Raw genomic sequence first — 25542 nt, 5'->3', positions numbered from 1 at the left:
GCAATACATCCTGTCTTTATACTTAGACAGCACTTGAAGTCAAGATTTGATTCCATTCTGATGCCTTCCCAAAACTTAAATAGACTACAGACACTCTCTGCCCTGATCCCATATGGAAATTAATTGTTTGGTAAGCTAACAGAGAGGATAGTACCCACAGAACCATTCTCCAGCATGGGTCAGGACTCAAGAAATGGCAATAAAGTTCAAAGTGGGGAGAGGGGTTGCAGGAAGAAAATAAATCTGGCAACATACATAACAATTGAGTTAGCATTTTCCTACAAATAATGAATATAAAGATACTTGCTGATGACAGTTTCCTCTTACAAAGATTAAACTGCAGCACTGTATGCTTCTCCACTTACAGTATGTTGGCATGGAAACAAGAATCTCTATCAACATGAAAGGCAGTGAGGGATCTGTTAGCCCCTACTTCCCTGCAATGCAGCCATTCGGGTTCCATAAATACAATCTAAGTATTCTTGACAATACCCTCAAATAAAACATTTCATTCCTTAAAATAAATGAACATTAATGACATTTTTTCACCCAATAATTTAAAATTTTGCGTTATTTTTATTAGCTACAGGCTTAAATATAGTTTGCCTGCATACTGGGAAAATAACCAAATACATGAAGAACAATTACATGAAGAAACATATACAACATTGTCAATCGCGTCTGAATTTCTCATCACATGGTGCTACCTCTCTCTCTCCTGCATGCTATGAATGCTTGCATCAATCCTCTCCACATTATATATAAACTTCATTTCAAGTCCCACTGACCACAGGTACTCTCAGTAATATGAATAACATATTAATTCACAGAGAAACCTTTATCTGTAATATCCATTAGCTTTTATGGTATATTTAAAGATTGTAAAACAATACTGAAATGCAGCATCACAAAGATGACTTTACAGCAACAACAAAACCATCAGATGATGCTACAGCACTGGAACATGAGTCCAGGCTGGTTTTCATTCTTGTACCTAGGAGAAGAAGATCAATTTACAGTCATTTAAAATCTGCATGCTGGTCTCCTTCGATTTTAGTAGTTTCAAGGGAAACTCTTCATTATACAATTTCTATTCAGATAAAAGACGACTTACTGTTCTGCAGCAGTTTTTTTTCCCCCCTTTTAGTCCAGTATGCAGGGTGTCACTGACAGCAGGAAATACTGTTCAGTAGCTCCCCCTAGCTTTGGAGCCTACAGCAGATCTGCTATCCTTATTGAAAATACATGCAGTTACAGCATTGCAACTTCTTATGACTGCTACCACATTTCATGAGTAAAGAATTTTCAAAAATAAATGCAATTTATACAGAGAATTGTGTAATGATAATTGTTGGGGGATGGGTTGGAACTGTTTGGCTCAGTTAACTGGATGGATGGCTGGTTTGTGATTCAGAGCGATACGAACACTACAGGTTCAATTTCAGCACTGGCTAAGGTTATCATGAAGCGCTCTCCTTCTCAACGTCTCACCTCATCTGAGGTATGGTGGCTTTTGAGTTAAACCATCACCAAATGTTTCTCTCTATCTATAATGAGACGGTACCCCTATGCTCTTCTGGAAATGTGAAAACTTCACTATTTACTTACTTAATTTATTTGCTTACTCAAGATATGCAGCAGGATAGCATGTGTACAGGTGGGTTTAAGCTCGAGGCAGACTAGGAATACAGCAAAAAGGAAGGATAACTTAGGACAACTTACGATTTCCAATATCCAAAATAATGATAAGAAAGTTAGCATTAAGGCACTTTACCTAAATGTTTGTAGTATTCGTAACAAAGTAGATGAATTAACAGCACAAATCCACTTGAATGATTATGATGTGGTAGGCATCACAGAGACATGGTTGCAGGGAGTTCAGGGCTGGCAGTTAAACATCCAAGGACTTACAGTGTATCAAAAAGACAGGGAGGTGGGCAGAGGGGGCGGGGTTGCCTTGTTAGTTAAGAATGAAATTAAATCTACGGCACTGAATGACATAGGGTCAGAGGATGTGGAATCTGTGTGGGTGGAGTTGAGAAACCACAAAGGCAAAAAAACCATAATGGGTGTTATGTACAGACCTCCCAACGGTGATCAGGACCAGGGGCGCAAGATGCACCAGAGAAATAGATACGGCATGTCAGAAAGGCAAGGTCACGGTGATCATGGGGGATTTCAATATGCAGGTGGGCTGGGTAAATAATGTTGCCGGAGGATCCAAAGAAAGGGAATTCATGCGATGTTTACAAGATGGCTTTTTGGAACAGCTTATGACGGAGCCCACAAGGGAGAAGGCTATTCTGGACTTAGTGCTATGTAATGAGCGAGACTTTATAAAAGATCTTAAAGTAAGGGAACACTTAGGAGGCAGCAATCATAATATGGTAGAGTTCAGTCTGCAGTTTGAAAGAGAGAAGGCAAAATCAGATGTAATGGTGTTACAGTTAAATAAAGGTAATTACAGGGGCATGAGAGAGGAACAGATGAAAATTGACTAGAAGCAGAGCCTAGCGGGGAAGACAGTAGAGCAACAACGGCAGGTATTTCTGGGTGTAATTGAGGACACAGTACAGAGGTTCATCCCAAAGAAGAGAAAGATTATCCGGTGGGGGCAGGGTGGGTGGAATTAGACAGCCATGGCTGACAAAGGATGTCAGGAAATGTATCAAAGAAAAAGAGACAGCCTATAAAGTGGCCAAGAGCACTGGGAAATAAGAAGATTGGGAAGGCTACAAAAACAAACAGAGGGTAACAAAGAGAGAAATAAGGAAGGAGAGGATCAAATATGAAGGTAGGCTAGCCAGTAGAATATAGAACATTACAGCACAGTACAGGCCCTTCGGCCCTCGATGTTGTGCCGACCTGTCATACCGGTCTCAAGCCCATCTAACCTACACTATTCCATGTACGTCCATATGCTTGTCCAATGACGACTTAAATGTACCTAAAGTTGGCGAATCTACTACCGTTGCAGGCAAAGTGTTCCATTCCCTTACTACTCTCTGAGTAAAGAAACTACCTCTGACATCTGTCCTATATCTTTCACCACTCAATATTAATATAGTAATATTAGAAATGATAGTAAAAGTTTCTTTCAATACATAAGAAACAAACAAGAGGCAAAAGTAGACATGGGGCCGCTCCAAATTGATGCTGGAAGGCTAGCGATGGGAGATAAGGAAATAGCTGAAGAATTTAATAAGTGCTTTGCGTCAGTCTTCACAGTGGAAGACATGAGTAATATCCCAACAATTAAGGAGAGTCGGGGGGGAATGAGTATGGTAGGAATTACAAAAGAGAAAGTGTTAGAAAAGCTAAACGGTCTAAAAATTGATCAATCTCCTGGCCCCGATGGACTACATCCTAGAGTTCTGAGGGAGGTAGCTGAGGAAATAGTGGAGGTTTTGGTTATGATCTTTCAAAAGTCACTGGAGTCTGGGAAAGTCCCAGATGAGTGGAAAATCACTGTTGTAAACCCCTTGTTTAAGAAAGGATCAAGACAAAAGATAGAAAATTATAGGCCGATTAGCCTAACCTCGGTTGTTGGTAAATTATAGAATCCACTGTTCAGGATGAGACTTCTAAATTCTTGGAAATGTAGGTCAGATTAGAACAAGTCAGCATGGATTTAGTAAGGAGAGGTCGTGCCTGACAAACCTGTTTGAATTCTTTGAAGAGGTAGCAAGTAGGTTAGACCAGGGAAACCTAGTAGATGTTATCTATCTAGACTTCCAAAAGGCCTTTGATACGATGCCTCACGGGAGGCTGCTGAGTAAGGTGAGGGCCCATGGTGTTCGAGGTGAGCTACTGGCTTGGATTGAGGATAGGCTGTCTGACAGAAGGCAGAGAGTTGGGATAAAAGGCTCTTTTTCGGAATGGCACCCGGTGACAAGTGGTGTCCCGCAGGGTTCAGTGTTGGGGCTGTAGCTATTCACTTTATATATTAATGATCTGGATGAAGGGACTGGGGGCATTTTGCGAAGTTTGCTGATGACACGAAGATAGGTGGACAGGCAGGTAGTACTGAGGAGGTGGGGAGGCTGCAGAAAGATTTAGACAGTTTAGGAGAGTGGTCTAGGAAATTGCTGATGAAATTCAACGTGAGCAAATGTGAGGTTTTGCACTTTGGAAAAAAGAATACAGGCATGGACTATTTTCTAAACAATGAGAAAATTCATAAAGCAGAAGTACAAAGGGATCTGGGAGTGTTGGTCCAGGATTCTCTAAAGGTTAACTTTCAGGTAGCATCCGTGATTAAGAAAGCAAATGTACTGTTGTCATTTATCTCAAGAGGGTTGGAATATCTGAGACTTTATAAAGCTCTAGTTAGCCCCCATTTAGAATACTGTGTCCAATTTTGGGCCCCACACCTTAGGAAGGACATACTGGCACTGGAGCGTGTCCAACTGAGATCCACACTATTGATCCCTGGAATGGTAGGTTTAACATACGATGAACGGCTGAGGATCCTAGGATTGTATTCATTAGAGTTTAGAAGGTTGAGGCGAGATCTAATAGAAACTTACAACATAACGTATGGCTTAGAAAGGGTGGACGCTGGGAAGTTGTTTCTGTTAGGCGGGGAGACTAGGAGCCGTGGACACAGCCTTAGAATTAGAGGGGGTAAATTTAAACTGGAAATGAGGAGACACTTCTTCAGCTGGAGAGTGGTGGGCCTGTGGAATTCATTGCCACCGAGTGCAGTGGAGGCTGGGACGTTAACTGTCTTCAAGGCAGAGGTTAATAAATTCTTGATCTCACAAGGAAATAAGGGCTATGGAGAGAGTGCAGGGAAGTGGAGTTGGAATGCCCATCAGCCATGATTAAATGGCGGTGTGGACTCGATAGGCCGAATGGCCTTATTGCCACTTCTATGTCTTATGGTCTTATAATTTCCTACGCTCTATAGCATCTTTTGTTTTGGTGGCCATACACCAGGAGATGACAGTGTTATCATTTTTATAACTCAGTTTTACAGGGGCCAGTTGTAAAAATATGCTCATCATTATGATGAAGATTGGAACACCCAATGGAAACCATATGTCAAACCTGAGTCCATCAAGTGTGCATAGCTATATGGTGTAGTGCATGGTTCAAGTATCAGAATGCTCAACTTTAAACATAAGAATTCATAAGGTCACAAAATAGCTACAACTTTTGGACCCTGTCTTACCACATCCAGCTGGAACAAAGAAAAATATCCTTTCCACTATCACATTATTTGTCTTATAAATTAGTCTGAGCTTTTTTGCTGTTATAACCACACTGTAAATTGGTCCAAATATTAACGTTTGATTTTTGACCTCAATTTCTGTTTCGTCAGGTTTAGCCCATGTTTGCTTGTTTTGTCTATCTTGGAATATTCTGAAGTATCTTCCGGACTTAGCCATTGCATGATCACAGAAGATGAAGGCAATTCATCCAGTCTTAGTTCAATGAATCATTTAGAAAGATATTCCAGTTACTTCTCAAATAATTCCTTTGATTTCAATACTCAAAACAGCAGCCCTTTACATATGGTTTTATATTCATTGAATGTGGGCATCCCTGGCAAGGCTGTTATTTATTGTCCATTCCTAATCACCCTTGATGCAAAGCTGTCTTCTTGAATAGTTGTTCTCTGTTAAAGAGATAAACCCTAAACCCAGAGTCATGTCAGAAAGAAATTTCCAAGATTGCCCTAATAATGAAGAAGGAACAGCTTTATATTTCCAATTCAAGATCAGGTGCAACTTGAAAGAAACGTGGAAGTCATGGTTTTCTGTGCATTTATCCTGTTGGGTTGACATAGATTGCAGGTTTGAAAGATGCTTTTGAAAAGCCATGGGAAGCTATTGCGGTGCATCTTCTAAAGGGCACATGTTGCAGCTGTGGCGCACTGGTAGAGAAGGCACTAAATTTTTAGGGTGTTGGGTGGAATGTCGATCTACAATCTTTATACTGAATGATGCTGAACACTTGTCTGGATGAATACTTCAGTATTCCATCAAACATATGAATGTGCTTAGAGTTGGGAGGAAAGGCATTGAAGAGTCAGGAGGTGACTCATTTACCGAGAATAGTCTATTGTTAACCTGCTTTTGCAGTGTTAAGTGGTCAGGTACCCTCCTGTTGGAATGCTCAGTGTTTGGCACCTGTGTGACACAAATGTTACTTGCCGTTTACAAAAAGGTCAGGTATGCTGCACATGCACATGGAAATGAATAGCTTTATTAATTGAGGATACCAAATGGAATGAAAATTGTGCAGTCAGCAGTCTGAGTTCTGTTGGAGGAAAGGTCATTGAAGAAGCTGATGATTGTTCAGCCTTGAAGACTACTCTGAGGAACTCCTGCAGTGATGTTAGAGATGAAAACTACCTCTAACAACCATGACCATCTTTCTTAGTGCTAAGTGTGATTCCAACAATTGTAGAGTTTTCCATAATTCCCTTTAATTTTTCATTTTTGGTAAGGTTCTTTGATGATCTATTCAGTTAAATGGTGCCAAGAATAATCATTCACAACTCACCCCTCGAATTCAGTTCTCTACTTTGAGCCAAGGTTGTAATGAAGTCTGTAGTGAGTGGTCCTGATAGAACCAAAACTAAATATTGCTAATCAGATGCAGCTAGATAGCGTTTTTTTTCCATTCACTCAGGGGATGAGGGCATCGCTGGCTAGGCCAACATTTATCGTCCATCCCAGAGAGTAGTTAGGAGTCAACCACATTACTGGGGGCTGGAGTCACATATAATCTAGACCTTGGCAGTTTTATTTCCTAAAGAATACTAATGAACCAGATGGGGGTTTTTTTCTGACTGTTGGCAGTAGTTTTGTAGTCACTCTCAGACTCTTAATTCCAGATTTTTACAGACTTTATATTCCACCATCTGCCATGACAGGATTCAAACATGTACCTGGGTTTCTGGCTTAACAATCCAGTAACAATACACAGAGGTCATGGCCTCCCCTTCGATGACTTGTTCGATTTACTTTTGTAACAAGGAGGAGTAGTATGTTCAGACATTAGAATGGCAGATTAAGTCTGTTGTTTTGTGGACAGGACATAGCTTTTCAATTTCCCACTTTGATAAACACATGCCAGTGTTGTAAATTTAAGAGGTGGCTTGGCTAGACATGCAGCTATTTCTGATCTTCATAGATATTCAGCACTACAACTGGATGATGTCAGGCCCCAACCTTTTGCTGTACTTATGCGATTAGCTGTGACTTCCACCAGTTTGCAGAATGTTCATTTAGGATGATAGCTTTTTTATGTAGAAGTTCTTTTGCTGTTAATGTATACCAGTTGTCTAATGGAAATTTAAATACTATGGTGTCCCGGAAATTAATACTTGATTGTGTATTGTTGCTTCACTATTCTCTGAATCATCACAAAAGTCAAAGATTTTATGAAGATCAGCAAGCTCCCCAATTTATCTGTCTTTGTAGACCCAGGGTAACAGAAAGTATGGATCATGCTTCTGTAGTTATCAAAAATTACTATTTATTACAAGTAGATAGGTTATAGCTACAGGTAAACAACTATGAATTATTAACAAATAACATTACTAGTTGAAATTCTAACCTCCTCATAAAATTTGCTGCACAGAGTGCATCCAGTCCTTTCTTGACGTCACATGGAGTGAACCAAATTGATTGAAGACTGCTGAGCGGGTACCTCCAGAGATAGCGGAGATAAATTATCTACTTCGCACCTTTGACTAAAGATAGGTTCATACACTTGAACCTTTTGCTTTATACCAATGTGCTGGGCGTCACCATCATTTCTACACTAATTAAAGTAGTACTGCTCCCTTAACTGGATGCTAATGTCAGACTGAGGAACGTGTTGGGCCACAGGGTTATGATTGTGGGTGGAATAAGAAGTTGCTACTGCTGTTGACCCACAGAACTTGTGTATGTTGAGTTTCAAATTTTTCATCAATACGGAAGAAGAATGTTTTCTTCATTCATTTGCATTTATCTTTTATTAGTTCTTACTTAGAGTCACTGAATCATAGAGTCATACAGCATGGAAGCTGACCATTTGGTCCAACCAGTCCATGCCAAATATAATCCTGAACTAAACCAATCCCATCTGCCTGCTCCTGGCCCATATCCGTCCAACCTTTCCTACTCAGGGACTTATTCAAATGTCTTTAAAAATGCTGTAATTGCACCCACGCCCACTATTTCCTCTGGAAGTTCATTCCACACGTGAACCACTCCTTGTAAAACAAAACTTTGCCCCTCACATCTTTTTTAAAGCTCTCTCACCTTAAAAATGTGCTCTCCTGTCTTGAAATCTCCCTGTAAAGTTCCACCAACACACATACAAAACACATGGCAGAAGCCATTAGTTTCACTAAGAGCTTTCGCTTGCCACAACTTGTTGTTCTTCAATCTCTTTTCTTCAGGTACTTTTCCTTTCCTTACAAAAGGCACAGAACAAGTTTAAAAATGATAAAGTCTCTTGACTTTTAACTGTTGGTTCAGTACAATAGGTATCAGCAACTGGTGAAGACGCCAACATTAATGCCCACAGAGTCCAACTGGGCATGGGCTTCCAATCACAAAAATAGCCCTCAACTATTACCCTCTGCTTTCTGCCACTCAGCCAATTCTGGAACCATTTAGCCACGTTTCCTTGGATCCCATGGTCTCTCACCTCTATCACACTCCCATGCAAGACCATAACAAAACTAATTGTAGAAGTCCAAGTAGAATGTAAAAAGAAAATTTTGGCGGAGAGGAAAAGAGGAGCTTGAAATGATAGTGCAGGTGAAATAAAGAAAAATCCTAAGCCTTTTTGCAAGTATGTTAAGGATAAAAAGATAACTATCGAAAGAGTAGGACTTATTAAAGACCGAAGTAGTAATGTGTGCGTGGAGTTGGAGAACACTTGTAGGGTTCTCAATGAATACTGAGTGTCAGTGTTCATTAGTGAGAGGGACAAAGTGGGTATAGGAATCAGGGAAGAAGGCAGTGATACAATTAAAGAAACTCTTTTGGAACCCTGAGATGGCAGCCATTAGTCCTGAGGATTTGTAAGATTTTGTCCCTTACGTTTTTCCAGTAGTTCTCCTCTGCTGACATTAGTTTATTTTGAACCCATAATGTTGACAAATGTCTTTGATCCCAACTGGATTTTTAAGAGTCAGCACAGACTACTGAAGCTACTAAGGCAGAAGAATAGTTGTGGAAATCAGTCAAGCAACAGCAAGTTGCAAGTGAGAAACATTTTCCTAGTGAGGGAAAAATAATGTTTTCATATTAAGTGAAAGACCCTGTTGAAATGAGCTAGCACATACCTTTTTCACAAAAGGTGAAAATGTCACAAGTGCATGCAAACAGAAATTGAACTAATAATACTAAGTTACTGTCATCTTGCAAATCATTCTGTATCTTTTAGTTATTTTGGAACTAAACAGCTTAGGAATCAAATGAATAAACTCTTTGACTAATGTTAATTCAGTCTACAGTTTGAAAAGATTAAAGGAATATGTTTGTTTAAGTTACACACATCCTGTCCAATTCACAAGGGAGTTTTAGCTTTATACTCCTGAGTTCTATAACTATGTTAAGAAACGAAAGGCAGAAATAAACTTAAATTACATATTAAAAGGAGGTAATTAGAAGACATATCCATTGAATTCAGTAATACCAGAAAAAAATGAATTTATAACAATCCATTTTAACATTTGTTCAATGGACCATCAGTTTTATTAAAGTGAAATTATCTGTAAGATTTGAGAAATAGGATGGCTTTGAGAGCATTGAAGAAAACTTGTTGCATTGGCCTTACACAAAAATTAGTTCTGTTAAACTGTAAAATGGTACTGCTATAAAAATTCATCCATGTTTTGTTTTGTTTCACGTTAATTGCATTTTCTGTAAATAGACAAAGCAAAATACTACTGGAAATATTAAATAAACACAGAATGTGCAGCAAAACTTGAGCAGATTTGGTGGCATCTGTGGAGGGAAGAAATCAGTTAACGTTTTGAATTGAATATGACTCTAATTTGGAATTCCACTGCCTTTCTGCCCATCCTTGATCAACTGTCTGCCACCCATCACATGGGGTAGATAAGGCGTCAATTAGTCCAGCTACCTTTTGAACTTTTGAGACTTTAAGTATTAGTTAAATGCCATTTACAGGCTTCAACCCACCTCTGTTGTAATTTTTTAATCTGCTGGAGAAAGTGATGTCAAAGGGAGCAACCTGACAGTTTGCAATGTGCAGGCTGCTGCTGGGCAAAAAGCAGGGTACATCCTTTGTAGGATCCCTGAGCCCATCAAGGACAACCATCCCTCAACCTCTTTAATCTCATCCTTGCCCTGTATCCCCCTTATCTTGCTGGGGTCTCCCAGCTGGACCTGTTCAAAATCTCTAGACTTACCTCAAGAGCAGGAAATATCTCTCTGCAATCCTAGCAGTCGCCTTACTGCCAGCACTGCTGGGTTGCACAGCATCTGACCATTCAGATTGGACGGTTGATCTCTCGAGAGGGATTTCATTCCTGATGGGGGCACTACGAGCAAATTAAGGCTTCCCACTCACAAATGTAATATGGCAGGGCAGGCGGATCTCTCATCAGTAAGGTGCAATTTATAATCTGTCAACCCATAAAATCCAGCAAGAAGATTAGTTTCTGCAATATAATAAATGCAAACTGGAGGTCAAAGGCTAGTGTGATGACAAAATGTTGACAAATCCATATATATACAAAGTATTTAAAAGGACATGTCTAAGAATAAGCTTTTTTATTGCCTTCCTCATAAATCAAACCTCCCCACATGGTTATTCCCTTTATCTAGTGCCTCATCCAGAGTCATGGTTATGGTATTGTTCTTAACAGGGAAATCTCACCTTGGTCCACTCCTCTGGCACTTCACCTTCGAGCTAGTCACATTGTTCTATTTACTCTCACATTTTATTTAAAATCCCACTTTTCTCCACATGCTCCAACTATCAAGCCAATTATTTTTCAATTAGCTATTTTAACCGTTTTCCTCCTTCAATCTCATCCTCAGTGAGTTTAAACTCCATCTCAATTTGTCACATTTGCTCTCTCCTCAGTTCACTCCGGCCACCTATTTATTTTTAATTTCACCATCCATATGGACTCCCCAACCCACATTCATGGTCACCTGCATGCACATACTATCTCATGTAGAATCATGATGCTCGTAGTTTCAAGCATAGGTACAGGCATCACTAATTATTGCCTTGTATTCTCCAAATCTTCAACCCACCCCACCCACCTCCTGTTTTCTTTTTTATTACTCTGGAAAAACCTTTCCTCCATTCATTTACAATCAGATTCTCAAATTTCCACAGAGGCTGCCTTTTGACAGTTTGACAATTACTGATCTGCTCAACCATATTCTCATGTCTACCTCCAATGTTTGTCACCATTAAAACCATTATTCTGTCCCACTCCAGCCATTCTCTCATCCCTGTTCCCTTTATTTAAAAGAAATACAAACTAAATTATATATGACATAAATGTGCATTAGCCATTCAACTAGATCTAGCTGCATCACATATTGTTGTTAAGAGGTCCAGCTCTCATCTGCAGAAATTGTTTACTATTCATTTCAGGGTGCTCCTAGAAAAGGCAGCTCCTAGTTTTATATTCTCTCCTGCAAACTGTTTCATTCAACTGTTCCCCTGTTTTTCTCTCGCTAACCTCCAAATGACAAATTCAAGGATTTCAAGATTTGAGACTACCTGTATTTAATCTGCTGTTCTTTCACTTTCCCAAGCCCACTGGATCAAACCAAGTCTCCTGCTGCACTAGGCTGAACTTGGTTTCTTTATTACTTTCCTTCCAATCTTTCCTTGTGATGTCTCCAAGCTCATCTTATCTGTGAAACTTATTTCCTCCCTGGGCCGTTATCCGAATAAACGACTGGCCATCCAACTTTCCTTCCTAGCTCCCATGTTAGCCGACATTGTTAACCACTCTCACTCTTCTCAAGTGTTGTCCCTCTCATATTCAAATCTGCCTTCATCACCTTCTCTTCACAAAACAGCATCCTTGCAAACTACCATCCTATTCCATCCTCTAGCATCCTCCACAAGATCTTTGAATGTGTCATGGCTAAAGTTCAAGTCCATCTCTCCTAGAACTCCAAGTTTGAATCATAGAATTATACAGTGAAGAAGGGACCCTTTGACCTATCAAGTCTGCACCAATGCATGAGGAACAAAAGCATATCCCTTAAAATGGTTTTCTGTCCCTGACTCAGTATCAAAACAATGTGACTGTGACAGTGGTAGTCTTGTTCCCCCTTTACTTGTCTGCAACTTTTGATGCATGGGCTGAATTTAATCAAAAATTGGCTGAGTATCAGTTTTGGGGAGGTTTGTGGAGGGTTTTTCTCGGAGCTTTCATATCTCACATGTTTCTGCTGCTTATCTCATGATGTAGGTACTGCAGCTCATACTAGATAACAAAGTGTGGAGCTGGATGAACACAGCAAGCCAAGCAGCATCTCAGGAGCACAAAAGCTGATGTTTCGGGCCTAGACCCTTCATCAGAGAGGGGGATGGGGTGAGGGTTCTGGAATAAATAGGGAGAGAGGGGGAGGCAGACCGAAGATGGAGAGAAAAGAAGATAGGTGGAGAGGAGAGTATAGGTGGGGAGGTAGGGAGGGGATAGGTCAGTCTAGGGAAGACGGACAGGTCAAGGAGGTGGGATGAGGTTAGTGGGTAGGAAATGGAGGTGCGGCTTGAGGTCGGAGGAAGGGATGGGTGAGAGGAAGAACAGGTTAGGGAGGCAGAGACAGGCTGGGCTGGTTTTGGGATGCAGTGGAGGGAGGGGATGAGCTGGGCTGGTTGTGTGATGCAGTGTGGGGGGGGAACGAACTGGGCTGGTTTTGGGATGCGGTGGGGGAAGGGGAGATTTTGAAGCTGGTGAAGTCCACATTGATACCATTGGGCTGCAGCGTTCCCAAGCGGAATATGAGTTGCTGTTCCTGCAATCTTCAGGTGGCATCATTGTGGCACTGCAGGAGGCCCACGATGGACATGTCATCTGAAGAATGGGAAGGGGAGTTAAAATGGTTCGCGACTGGGAGATGCAATTGTTTATTGCGAACCGAGCGGAGGTGTTCTGCAAAGCGGTCCCCAAGACTCCGCTTGATTTCCCCAATGTAGAGGGAACCACACCGAGTACAATGGATACAGTATACCACATTGGCAGATGTGCAGGTGAACCTCTGCTTAATGTGGAATGTCATCTTGGGGCCTGGGATGGGGGTGAGGGAGGAGGTTGGGGGCAAGTGTAGCACTTCCTGCGGTTGCAGGGGAAGGTGCTGGGTGTGGTGGGGTTGGAGGGCAGTGTGGAGCGAACAAGGGAGTCACGGAGAGAGTGGTCTCTCTGGAAGGCAGACAAGGGTGGGGATGGAAAAATGTCTTGGGTGGTGGGTTCGGATTGTAGATGGCGGAAGTGTCAGAGGATGATGCGTTGTATCCGGAGGTTGGTGGGGTGGTGTGAGAGAACGAGGGGGATCCTCTTTGGGCGGTTGAGGCGGGGGGGCGGGGTCCACTGCAGCTCATACTACTGTGCACTCATCATCTGTGAAACTATTTGCTGATGCTGTTCTTCTGGGCTGCGCAAACGTAAATGTCACCATCTTTTCTCTGCTTCCTCACACTCATCAATTCTGCTACTGTACTCACCTCACACCAAGGCTTTTTAGACTGCCATTCCCACAGACGTATGCAGCATCTTCCCCAAGTTGCTCTCTCACATGCCAACAAATCTGGTATGGCACAGTGGCCCACTGATGTTGTCTACAACAACAGAAACAACTCTGACCAGAATGATATGAGTGAATTTGCCCAGATTTCTGACAACACTAGATCAAATCGACATGAACACAAAACTGTTACCAATGAAAAGCAGTTCCAACTTTATTAGGAACAAAGTGAATAACATTTAATACGAAACATACTGTCTCTAATCCTATTTGGCCCCTTAGAGCTACAACACTTCCTGACTCTCTTGTTGATTTATGCAGTTGCACTTTCTCTGGGTCTGCAAAGCGGTCTTTTTCCTCTTTCTCTGGACAATCAGTTGGTCTCTGCCTCTTGCCATGCTGGTCTCCTCAGAAGGCCTCCAGAAGATTCCAAGAGCGAGGTCTGCAAGTGAACCTTGTTTCTCTGCCTTTAGATGGTTTTTTGGAACTTTCTATAGTTCTGGCCAATTAGATGGTTAATAGTTTGAAACACTGTCAATCATTTGAAATGGCATGCTACTGTTAGTTGCTCTGCGTGGCAGGACACGGTGCCTTTCTGTCTGGGCCCTTAGTGGATAAGTTGTTGCAGGTATGTCTGTCCAGGGTAAGTGTTGCCTTTTACGCTATGCTAATGTCATTAGCACCTGGTTGCTGTGTTTGTACTATGTCTGGTGTGTGGGTTTTGTGATTTCAGATTTTCACTTGGCCAATGTACCCAGCATCCCATGCTGCTGGTGCTCCAGTTTCATCCCACAGTCTAGAGATGTGCAGTTTAGGAGGGTTGGCCATGCTAAATTTCCCATTGTATCCAGGAATGTGCAGGCTATATGGATTAGTCATGGGAAATGCAAGGTCATAAGGATAGGGTATGGGGGTTGGTCTGGGTGGGATGCTCTTCGGAGGGTCAGTATGAACTTGTTGGACTGAATGGCCTTCTTTCATGCTGTAGGGATTCTATGAAGCTGCCCACCCCCAACTTCTAATCATGAATGCCATCTGCACTTCCCACTCACTTGTTCAGAAAAGGGTCTAGGCCCGAAACGTCAGCTTTTGTGCTGCTACAATGCTGCTTGACCTGCTGTGTTCATCCAGCCCCACACTTTGTTATCTTATTCAGAAAACCTCACCACTTTTCCCCACCTGCACCAGCACTAAGAGTTGTGTCAGCCATTTTCAACTCATCCAGTTCCTCCCTTTGTCACATTCTAGGACAGAACAGCCCACAATAGGGAAGAAAGAACCAAGATGAGTGGTAGAATCCTTGACATTTGTCCACTCATGCCCTACTCGGACAGGATCTTTCCATTAGCTGGGGAGCACTGTGACAGCTCATGTTATGATACTGAAACCGCCATGTCTTGGCAATCAAGTCAGATACATTGTCAAATACTGCATACTCTTCCATTACCAGTACTGTGAATGTATTCTCAACATGCCCAGTACTCTAGCCTATTTTGTACGCATTCTTTCTCGTCTCCTCCAGCCACCATCTGCATCTTCATCATGTCCATCATGAAGACAGCAGCCCCTTCAGACATGTCTTCCTCCCTCTCCACTTTTGAAGAAGAAGCCACAAATCCCTCCAGGGGAAGTACCAGCAAGGCTGCTTCCTGCACCCATCACCATCCAGATACTGACACTTCCATGGATACTGTAGCTACAGTACAATTGGCAGCACATGTTGGTGAGTATACCGTTGCCACATTTTCACAGTTGGCTCAAGAAGTAATGCTCCAGCTCATTAGCTCTTGGTAGATTGCCAAAGCTAGGCACTCTCTCAGACCAGGTATGAGAGGAACCCATTGTTGGCCACTAATAATTTCACTGGAATTCAAAAAGACAGGAGCAGCTGGCAAGTTTATTGTCAGTGCACAGGAAAATGAGTTGAAGGTTGGGGGTGGTAAAAACTTTATTTTTACACTACAATTAAATACAGACAAAATAAAAATAAAAGAAGAAATAACTTAACTGTAAGTCAATCAAAATACTTGAAAAATTAATATATATTAACTACTACAATTTAACTGTTTCAATATATAACATCCCATAAACACACATTTGGCAAAGGCAAATTCAGTAAAACAGATTTGCACATGAGACATTCTAGCAGCAAGAACTGAACTCCAGCTTTTAGCTGTAACAGAGAGAGGAAAAAGAGCTTCCACATCCAGTTTCAGGACTCCAGCAACTGCAGAAAGCTAAACCTAAAAATCTTGGTTCTGTGGGAGTTTGACACCACCCATTGCTTTTATTGTTCCAACTTTTAAAAAACCCCAAGGTCTAACAACCTGTTTAATTTATTGGCTTTGAGCAGACAGCTCAGTACCCCTATCTCAATGTTTCTCCATTTTAAAAAAGGACAAAATACACCTCTGAAAGCAAAAGAATCGTCATCATAAAAATAAAGAAAAACTGTCAAATTAACAGCTGCAACAATCAGGATACATGATGATACATAACACAAATCTGATTTAGGGCAGCATAATATTTGATTTAAATCAGATTTACATCAGACTTTATGGTCACAAGTACATTAGTACAAGAGTACAGGAGTACAGTGAAAAATGTACAGGATTGCCAATCTCCAGCGTCATGTTGGAATACAGTAGTTAGAATTAAAAACGAGCGGAAATTAAAGAAACAGAAACAAAAGGAAAAGATAAACATCCAAATCATCTTCCCCGTCACCCATATATCTTGATACGGGCTCACCAACACTGCCTCCACTTGACTCACCGTTGCATCACCGCTACAACTTCTACTTCGCTGCCACCGCCTCAAGTCCTGTGGTTCATCGCTGCCTGTGCTGGACTCACCAATGAAGTCATTACATTCCGCCATCACTTGCCACTGAGCCCACCTTGCCAACACCACTGTCATATTGGAATCAATTGAAGTATCAGAGTTTGCAACTTTCCTGGACAAATGCAAGTGTGTAACCCTTTGAACCAGTGCTGACAGCAGAACCACTGATGATGCTGATGCTTCCACCACTGCCTTGAATCCTGCACTGGGCGTACAAACACTGAAGTCACCACCCTATGGCACCACCTCTTACTGCCATCACTGACACTGCTGGTTCCACTGTAGCTGAGCTCCCCAAGGGCAAAAGGTGAGAGTGAACTGTAGAGAAAAGTAGAAAGAAAAGAAAAAAAAAGAGAAATAGAAAAATAGACAGAAGAAAGCAGCAAATGAGTAAAAGCCTGAATGCTGCTTCTCCCTTGCCACCATCTTGGATTATTGTTGAGTCAGTACTTATGTGAGAACACTTTGAACGATATCTTCCTGTGTTCCCTTTTGCCTGATGAAGTGGTTGAACACAACCAAGCTGGCAAGTTAAACACTAATCATCATTCTGTCACATTTTATGTCTCCTAGTCATGTCCACGTTCTCAAACTAAAATAAACTTTTCATTTCATTGTTGGAGAAAAAACACGAAAGAAAAAGTAATCTTGCATCATATTCACACCTAATTACATTAATTAATTACGAGTAATTGGTTGTTTCAGCTGAAGTAATGTCAAATTGGAAATAATCGTTTGAAACCTGTGATTCGCTTGAAGATTGAACGGGTCAAACTTGATTATTCAACTCTGTTCGACAAACACCAGTTTTTCACTACTCCCATACAGAGATGGAAAAACTGAAAACTGAAAAATAGACAAGAACTGTTGGCAAAGCCTACAGCCTGGATTGCAGCTCTGACTTCACAGGGAGTCACAGCTAGCTGAGGAAGGAACACTCCAGTTTATTGAATTGAAAATATATGACATGTGGTAACCCATAGCCTCTGAGGTGGAGCATCCACAATTCACTATATTTACTCATAAAAGACAGACCCATGTATCTAAGTTTGCTAGAGGGAGTAGGAACTGCTGATACAGGAGAATCTGAGATAACAAGGTGTAGAGCTGGATGAGCACAGCAGGCCAAGCAGCATCAGAGGAACAGGAAGGCTGATGTTTCAGGCCTAGGCCCTTCTTCAGAAATGGGGGAGGCAAAGGGGATTCTGAAATAAATAGGGAGAGAGGGGGAGGCGGATATAAGATGGATAGAGGAGAAGATAGGTGGAGAGGAGGCAGACAGGTCAAAGAGGCGGGGATGGAGCCAGTAAAGGTGAGTGTCGGTGGGGAGTTAGGGAGGAGATAGGTCAGTCCAGGGAGGATGGACACGACAAGGGGGCGGGATGAGGTTAGTAGGTAGGAGATGGTGGTGGGGCTTGAGGTGGGAGGAGGGTATAGGTGGGGGAGGGGAAGGACAGGTTAGGGAGGTGGGGATAAGCTGGGCTGGCTTTCAGATGCGGTGGTGGGGGGGGGGGGCGGGGAGATTTCAAAGCTTGTGAAGTCCACATTGATACCATTGGGCTGCAGGGTTCCCAAGCGAAATATGAGGTGTTGTTCCTGCAACCTTCGGGTGGCAACGAAGTCTTCCCTGGACTAGGCCTGAAACGTCAGCCTTTCTGCTCCTCTGATGCTGCTTGGTCTGCTGTGTTCATCCAGCTCTACACCTTGATATCTAAGTTTGCTGATCACACTAAGGTAGATCACACTGCAAGATACAGACAGTTGCAAAAAACTACGGAGAAGCAAAGAGGTTTAGGAGCTTATGTACATACATTACTCACAAAAGGAAATGGAATGCTTTGCTTTGCATCTAAATGGCCTAAATTAACAGCTCCATAATACAATCACTTTGAGAATTATTGTACTTCTAACAGGACCCGTCCAATGTGTTGAGTGGGACCTGGAGTTTTCCTTCCTCAGCCAGCTCCCTGTGAAGTCAGACCTGCTCTTAAGTATGAAATAATTTTCAGGTGTGGAAATAAAGTTGTATAATGCACATTAAAGAAGGGTTCACATATGCATGTTTAGGATCAAGTTCATTTACAATCATCATTTACTCTTCATTTATAACTAGCAGTACTTGGGGACCAGTGCATAACAGAGACTTTAAACCCATATTTTGAGCTAGACTCATACCTAAATAATGAATCTAAAAAGGATGTGTGCAACCAAAACATCATTCGGTTCCAGAGATTTCTATATCTCAACATCAGTTGCTTGTTAACAGATAAGAACTATAAATAAAATGCGGTCTTGGATTGCTTTACAAAAAGTGCTGGTGTATGAAATGTATGTGATTTCTTCAGGGTCTGCAAAGGTAAAGAACATGGCAGATGAGGAAAATTTGATGGGATTTGTCTCTGCCCCAAGGAGATATTGCTTCAGCTGTCCAGTAACACTTAAGGTAGATGCAAGTTGTCTGCAAGCCAATGAGGTAAAGGCTTGCTTCAGAGCTCAGCAGCGTAATTTCTGTAGTTTTTGGCATTTTTACAGCTAGGAGAATAACCTTTATATTCAGTCCTTTTAAGAACCTATAAGATGATGCTGGTACAGCAGTAATGTCAATGAACAAGTAATCCAGACCCCTAAGCTAAAGTTGCACAGGCATGGGTTTAAACCTTGCCATAGCAGCTGGTGAAATTTGAATTCAATAAGTCTGGAATTAAAAGCCTAATGGCAACCATGTAACCATTGTCGGTTGTCATAAAAACCCATCTGTTTCACTAATGTTCTTTAGGAAAGGAAATCTGCAGCTTTGCCTGGTCTAGTGTACATATGACTCTCAGCCCCAGCAATATAACTAACTCTCGTGCTCTCTACTATGGTCTAGACAGTCCAAACAGTTCCAAGGTAATTAGGTTTGAGCAGCAAATGCTGACCTTGCCAGCGACGCCCACATCCTCTGCTCGAGTAAAGGGACAGACCGAGAAGGCTCCATAAGTATCATTTTGTTTTAACAAAAAGCTTTTGTCCTTTTAAAAAGGGGATCTGTGACTTAGGCAGCAGCAGCTTTGATATGAAATTTACCAGTGACAACTGTGTGCCATTCATTTATAACATCTGACAAAAATATTGAAATTGTAGGAGCCCATCATGACTATGGTCAATTTAGGAGATGTGGGTAGGCAATGAACAGGGACTTCATGATGTGAGGAATCACTGATAAAGAACCAAAGGATCCTTGGGCCTAAAATCTAGTGTGTATACATTTCCAGAGCAGCCAAGTTCAGTAAAACCAAAGTCCTAATAATTCAATAAATGTTGTAACATCAGTCATGTAACATATGTAACATAATATTTTCTGTGTCACTCAGATGGCTGAAGATGCTTATTGGTGACATTAAATCGCAAAAATAAATTTGTCATGTCAACTACAGCAGAAAGTTCTCTACAACCACTAGTAGATATTCCACTTCCAGCCGTAGTGATTCAAAACGTTTTGAGTTGGTATCAGAGGAAAAAAAATCCACACCGGAAACATTAATTTGCAAAACAATTTTTTCACTGAAAAGCAAATCCACCTCCCTCTTCAAAATGTACTAATTATCTTCCTCACACTTACTGAGGCTACAAACACAGTTTAGAATGCCTAGTCTAGAGGTTATATGTGAAGACAAACTGTTCTTTCAAACTTCAAGTCACTAGATGTCATAATGAAACAGAAATACTCAGCATCGACCAGTGTGTTATTCCATTAACCTCAGAGGGAGAGCTACTTTAAAGTTCTACCTTGAAGCAAAATAAGAAAAGAACAGGAGTAAACAACATCCCCTTTGATAAAAACCAAAGGATCTGTAGATGTTATAAATCAGGAGCAAAAACAGAAGTTGTTGGAAAGCTCAGCAGGTCTGGTAGCACCTGTGAAGAAAAATCAGAGTTAATGTTTTGGGTCTGGTTCTGAGGAAGGGTCACCAAGCCCGAAATGTTAACTCTGATTTTTTTCTTTTCTTCACTGATGCTGCCAGACTTGCTGAGCTTTTCCAACAATTTTTGTTCTTGAGTCTGTTCTACAATTCAATAACTTCACTTTGCTGCCCACTCCAAATTGTTGCCGTATGTCTCACAATCAGTATACTATTGAAAGATGGGCTCATGCTTTCACAATCGTCCTTGGAAGGTGTCCCTTGCCAACAAGCAGCAAAACTCTATTATCAGGAATGTTGTTTCTGGCCTCTTGCATCTTTGTGCAGGAATGCAGTTCAGTTGGAGTAACTACTTCAATAGACTTCTTCCTTGTCTATGCAATCAAAACTCCCATGAATGACAATCAGGTGGACTGTCTGCTCCACAGGGTTATTGGTAAAGGAAATAATACATTTATGATGGCACTTGAACACAAGAAGGAAATGAGTAATTACCATAACAAAATAAAAGAAACAGAAGCAGACAACACCTCCTTTGAGCCTCTTTAATGATCTTATTGAATAGAAAGGAATAAAAACAAAGTTGCTGGAAAAACTCAGCAGGTCTGGAAGCATCCGTGAAGGTAAAAACAAGAGTTAACATTTCGGGTCCAGTGACCCTTCTTCAAAACAGCTCTGAGGAAGGGTCACTGGACCCAAAATGTTAACTCTTATTTTTTCCTTACCAGATGCTGCTAGACCTGTGCAGCATTTCCAGCAACATTGTTTTTGTTCCTGATTTACAGCATCCGCAATTCAGTTTTTGTTAAGATCATTGAAGATCTACTTTAACTTCATTTTGCTGCACACTCCAAATTGTCACTGTATGTTTCACAGTTGGTATACTATTAAAATACATGCTCACGTTGTCATCATTGTATCACAGCACATGACCCAGGATATAAAGATCTTATTCCATTCCTAGCTGGGGATCACTTGAAACATGACAACAAAAGCAAAGTTGTTGGAAAAGCTCAGCAGGTCTGGCAGCATCTGTGGAGGAGAAAACAGAATTAACATTTCGAGTCCAGTGACCCTTCCTCAGAACTTGAGGAAGGGTCACTGGACCCAAAACATTAACTCTGTTTTCTCCTCCACAGCTGCTGACAGACCTGCTGAGCTTTTCCAGCAACCTTGTTTTTGTTCTTGATTTACAGCATCCACAGTTCTTTTGGTTTTTACTTGAAATATGACATTGCCTTGAAAACATGCTGCTCAATGTTAGCTGAACACTAACGTAACTGTGACATGTAATGTCTATTGCTAGCTAATAAATATCTATTGGATTCTTCAATACGACAACATCTCCTCCCAGTTTCTTGCCCTATGTGAAGTAGCATAAGTTTTGCAACCTCAGGCAAAATACCTTGCAGGAAACAAATCATATCTTGATTAGCAGCAGTGTCAGCTATAAAAATGAAGACAATATTTTCATGTTAAGTATTTGGAAAACTATCTGAGACCATTGAACAACTTTGGACATAACAGAATTCAGACAATGAGCAGCACCAATTGCTGTGAGAACAAACAGCTGTACAGACTTGTAGATAATGCATTGACCAGCAAGAAGGCACAGCTAATTTCTTTTTGATTCTAAGAATGTTTTAATTAATAATAAAAAAGCTGAAACAGTCAGCTTCACACAATCATAAAGAGAGATTACATCTGGAGAGAAGCAAAACCTGAGTGTATACATTTAGGATTTTGAAGCAGCATGGGAATTTGGTCCAGAGAGGAAGAGGTGCTATTTTTGGATCGCTGTGATAACTTTTTTTTAAACAGGAAAAATTGAAGGAAAGGATTGGGGGCACAGCACAAAATAAAGTGTGACATCAGGGGAATCTGTAAGCTCATTGGTTGGTAATAGCTGCTAAGTTGACTATTGCTTGTTACTTTCAGATTAATGGTAAATAGAGGAAATATTTTACAGTCTAAATACAAAACGACCATTTGGAATTATTTTAAAATATCAAACGAAGAACTAAGTAAGCAGAAATTGAGGGCCAGGTGATGTGTTGTATGTGCATAATGTGGGAGTTGGTGGACCGTACTGAGGTTCATAGTGGCCACATCTGTAGCAAGTGCCATTTGCTTTTGGAACTTCAGCTCAGAATGAATGAGCTGGAGTCTCAGTTTGGAGGGTGAGAGTTACCTGGACACTGGCCACACTCTTGGAGTAACTACATCAAATTCAGTCACTGATCAGGGACAGGAGGGTATGACTATTAATGAGGCAGATGAAGTGATAGAGGAGGTAGTGCTACAGGAGCTGCAGATCTTTACTTTTTCTAACAGATTTGGGATTCTTGTTCCCTGTGTGGATGAGAACGGGGACTGGAGGGAGTTTAGTAAACTGATGGTAGCGTCATGGTACAGGGAGCTAGTGAAGAGGAGGAGAAAAGAAAAATGTGGTTGCAATCAGGGATTGTATAGTCGTTGTTCTTTCTTACCAGGATCAAGAGTCCTGTGTTACCTGCCTGCCACCTACGTGGGTGGGGAAAGATCCAATTGTCATGCTCCACGTAGGTAGCGACAATATAGGTAGAATGAGGAAAGAGTTTGTGCTGAGGGAACAGGAGCAGCTAAGGGCTAAAATTTACAAGTAGAACCAAAAAAGTTAATATTGTTTGGCTAAGGACTTGAGCTATCAACTAATTGGCAGAAGGTTAACAAGATTAAAGAGGCAAACATGTGGCTCAAAGATTGGCGTGAAAGAAATAGTTTTGAATTCATGGCACATCAAAGGGAGCTCTTCCGATGGGATGTGCCTGAATCATGCTGAGATCAGAGTCCTGTTGATTTGCACAACTATAAAAGGATTTAAATTAAAGTTTTGGGAGTGAGAGGTTCAATTGCATGGATGATTAGAAAATAAAAGGTAAAGGAGAAGTTAGGATTACAGGGTTAGATGTAGGATTCGTTATAGAAAATAAAAAAGGCACAGATAAAATGTGTGAATGTCATATTGTTCCAAGAAATCATAATAGTGCAAAATGATTTGATAATAGAACAACATAAAGACTGTGAATTTTAATGCGTGAAGCATTAGAAATAAGGTAGACAAATCGACAGGGAAAATTGACATACATGAATGTGATCTCATAGCCATTACATAAACATAGTTACAAAAAGATCAAAATTGGGAACTCAACATTCAGAGATAGATGCTCTTTTGGAAAGGCTGGAGGGATGGTAACGGTGGTGGAGTAGCATTGTTAATAACAGATGAAATAGAGAAAGTTGAGAGAGATAATCTAGGATCAGATTATATCGGGTCCATATGGGCAGAGGCTAAAAAAAAGACAGCAAGTGAAAGAAAACTTTAGTAGGAATAGTGCACAGACACTCAAACAATAGCCATTCTTAGAAAGGATTATAAATCAAATATTAGGAGCATGTTAAAATAATAAAGCAATAATTATGGGTAACTTTAATCTTCATGTTGATACGGTTAACCAAATTGTAAAGGGCAGCTACAACAAGTTCATAGACTGCATTACAGATAGTTTCCTATCTATTTCCTAATATGTCATGCAGCCAACCAGGCTATCCTGCGTCTGGTACTGCATAATGAGGCAGGTTTAATAAATGACTCCTAGATCAATAAAAGATCTCCTAGGAACCTGTGATTATAACACGACAGAATTTAATATTCTGTTTGACAGTAAGAAACTTGGATTGGAAACAACTGTGTTTAACTTAAAGGAAATGACAATGAAATGAGTTAACTAAAGTGAACTGGGCAGACAGATTAACAATACCGATAATAAGTAAGCTGTGGCAGATACTTGAGGAAGTGATTCACGATTCGTAGCAAAGAATCTTTTCTCCTTACTGGAATCTGTTTAAGAGAGGGGTAACTAAAGAACTTGAGGAGAGTATTAAATTGAAAGAAAAAGCACACAAAGTTAGCAAGTCAGTGCCAACCCCAAAGACCGGGATAAATTCAGAATGTACCAAAGGAGGGCTAGGAAGATAATTGAGAGAAAATGATCCCTGAGAGAAAACTAGCAAACATCCCATTGCTACTAAAGAATACAGGGGAGGAATTATGTACCATCACCATCACTACAGATGTAGTGTCAAACAAATTAATAGGGCTACAGGCACACATGTCTCTGGGCTCTAATGACTTGCATTCTAGGATCCTAAAGAGACAATGGACACATTGATCAGAATTTTTCAAATTCTGAATAAGTACCAGAGATTTCAAAAACTGCCAGTATGATTTTATAAATCGGAAACTGTATCTGATTAATTCATAAGAGTTTTTCAAGGAATTCTCAATCAAAGTGGATAGACAGCAACTAGTAGAGATGGACAAATCAATGTGATCTCATAGCCATTACACAAACATGGTTACAAGGAGATCAAAACTGGGAACTCAACATTCAGAGATAGTTGCCCTTTTGGAAAGGCTGAAGGAATGGTAAAGGTGGTATAGTAGCATTGTTAATAACAAATGAAATAAGGGAAATTGAGAGAGATTGCTAGGCTCAAATAATGTAGGGTCCATTTGGACAGAGGTAGAAAAGAAACCAGCAACTGGTAACTAGTATTTGGACTTCCAGACATAATTTGACAAGGTTAAGTCATAGGATAAGCGCCCACAGTTTTGTAGGTAGAATCTGGTATGGACAGGGAACTGGCTAACAGGCAGAAAACAGCAAGTTGGGATAATTATAGATAGGTTAGATTTTCTACAGTGCGGAAGCAGGCCATTTGGCACACTGAATTCACACTGACCCTGCGAACAGCATTCCACTCTATCCCAGTAACCACACATTTTCCATAATTAACCCACCTAACTGCCCATCTTGGACACTTTGGGCAATTTCCCATGGCCAATCCACCTAATCTGCACATTGTTGGACTGTTGAAGAAAACCAGGGCACCTGGAGGAAAAGAGATAATGGGAACTGCAGATGCTGGAGAATTCCAAGATAATAAAATGTGAGGCTGGATGAACACAGCAGGCCAAGCTTCACCAGTTTCAAAATCTCCCCTTCCCCTACTGCATCCCTAAACCAGCCCAGTTCGTCCCCTCCCCCCACTGC

At 41.0% G+C, this 25542-nt stretch overlaps 1 protein-coding gene across 3 annotated transcripts in view; it reads right to left on the bottom strand.

Moving 5' to 3' along the window:
• lrrc7 (leucine rich repeat containing 7) overlaps positions 1-25542 on the bottom strand; it is a 617590-nt gene that overhangs the window by 535981 nt on the left and 56067 nt on the right. The window contains exon 1 of one of the 3 annotated variants that reach the window (XM_059647884.1): positions 1115-1190. The exons of the other annotated variants lie outside the window; for them this stretch is intronic. The gene's annotated coding sequence lies outside the window, so the exon portion shown is untranslated. Of the gene's footprint in view, positions 1-1114; positions 1191-25542 lie in introns of those variants that run through there. 3 annotated transcript variants of the gene reach the window in all.

Source organism: Stegostoma tigrinum, chromosome 8 (genome assembly GCF_030684315.1).
Source record: "Stegostoma tigrinum isolate sSteTig4 chromosome 8, sSteTig4.hap1, whole genome shotgun sequence".
Lineage (NCBI taxonomy): Eukaryota > Metazoa > Chordata > Chondrichthyes > Orectolobiformes > Stegostomatidae > Stegostoma > Stegostoma tigrinum.
The sequence above is the reverse complement of the archived record's forward strand: the minus strand, read 5'-3'. Positions and strand labels throughout refer to the sequence as shown.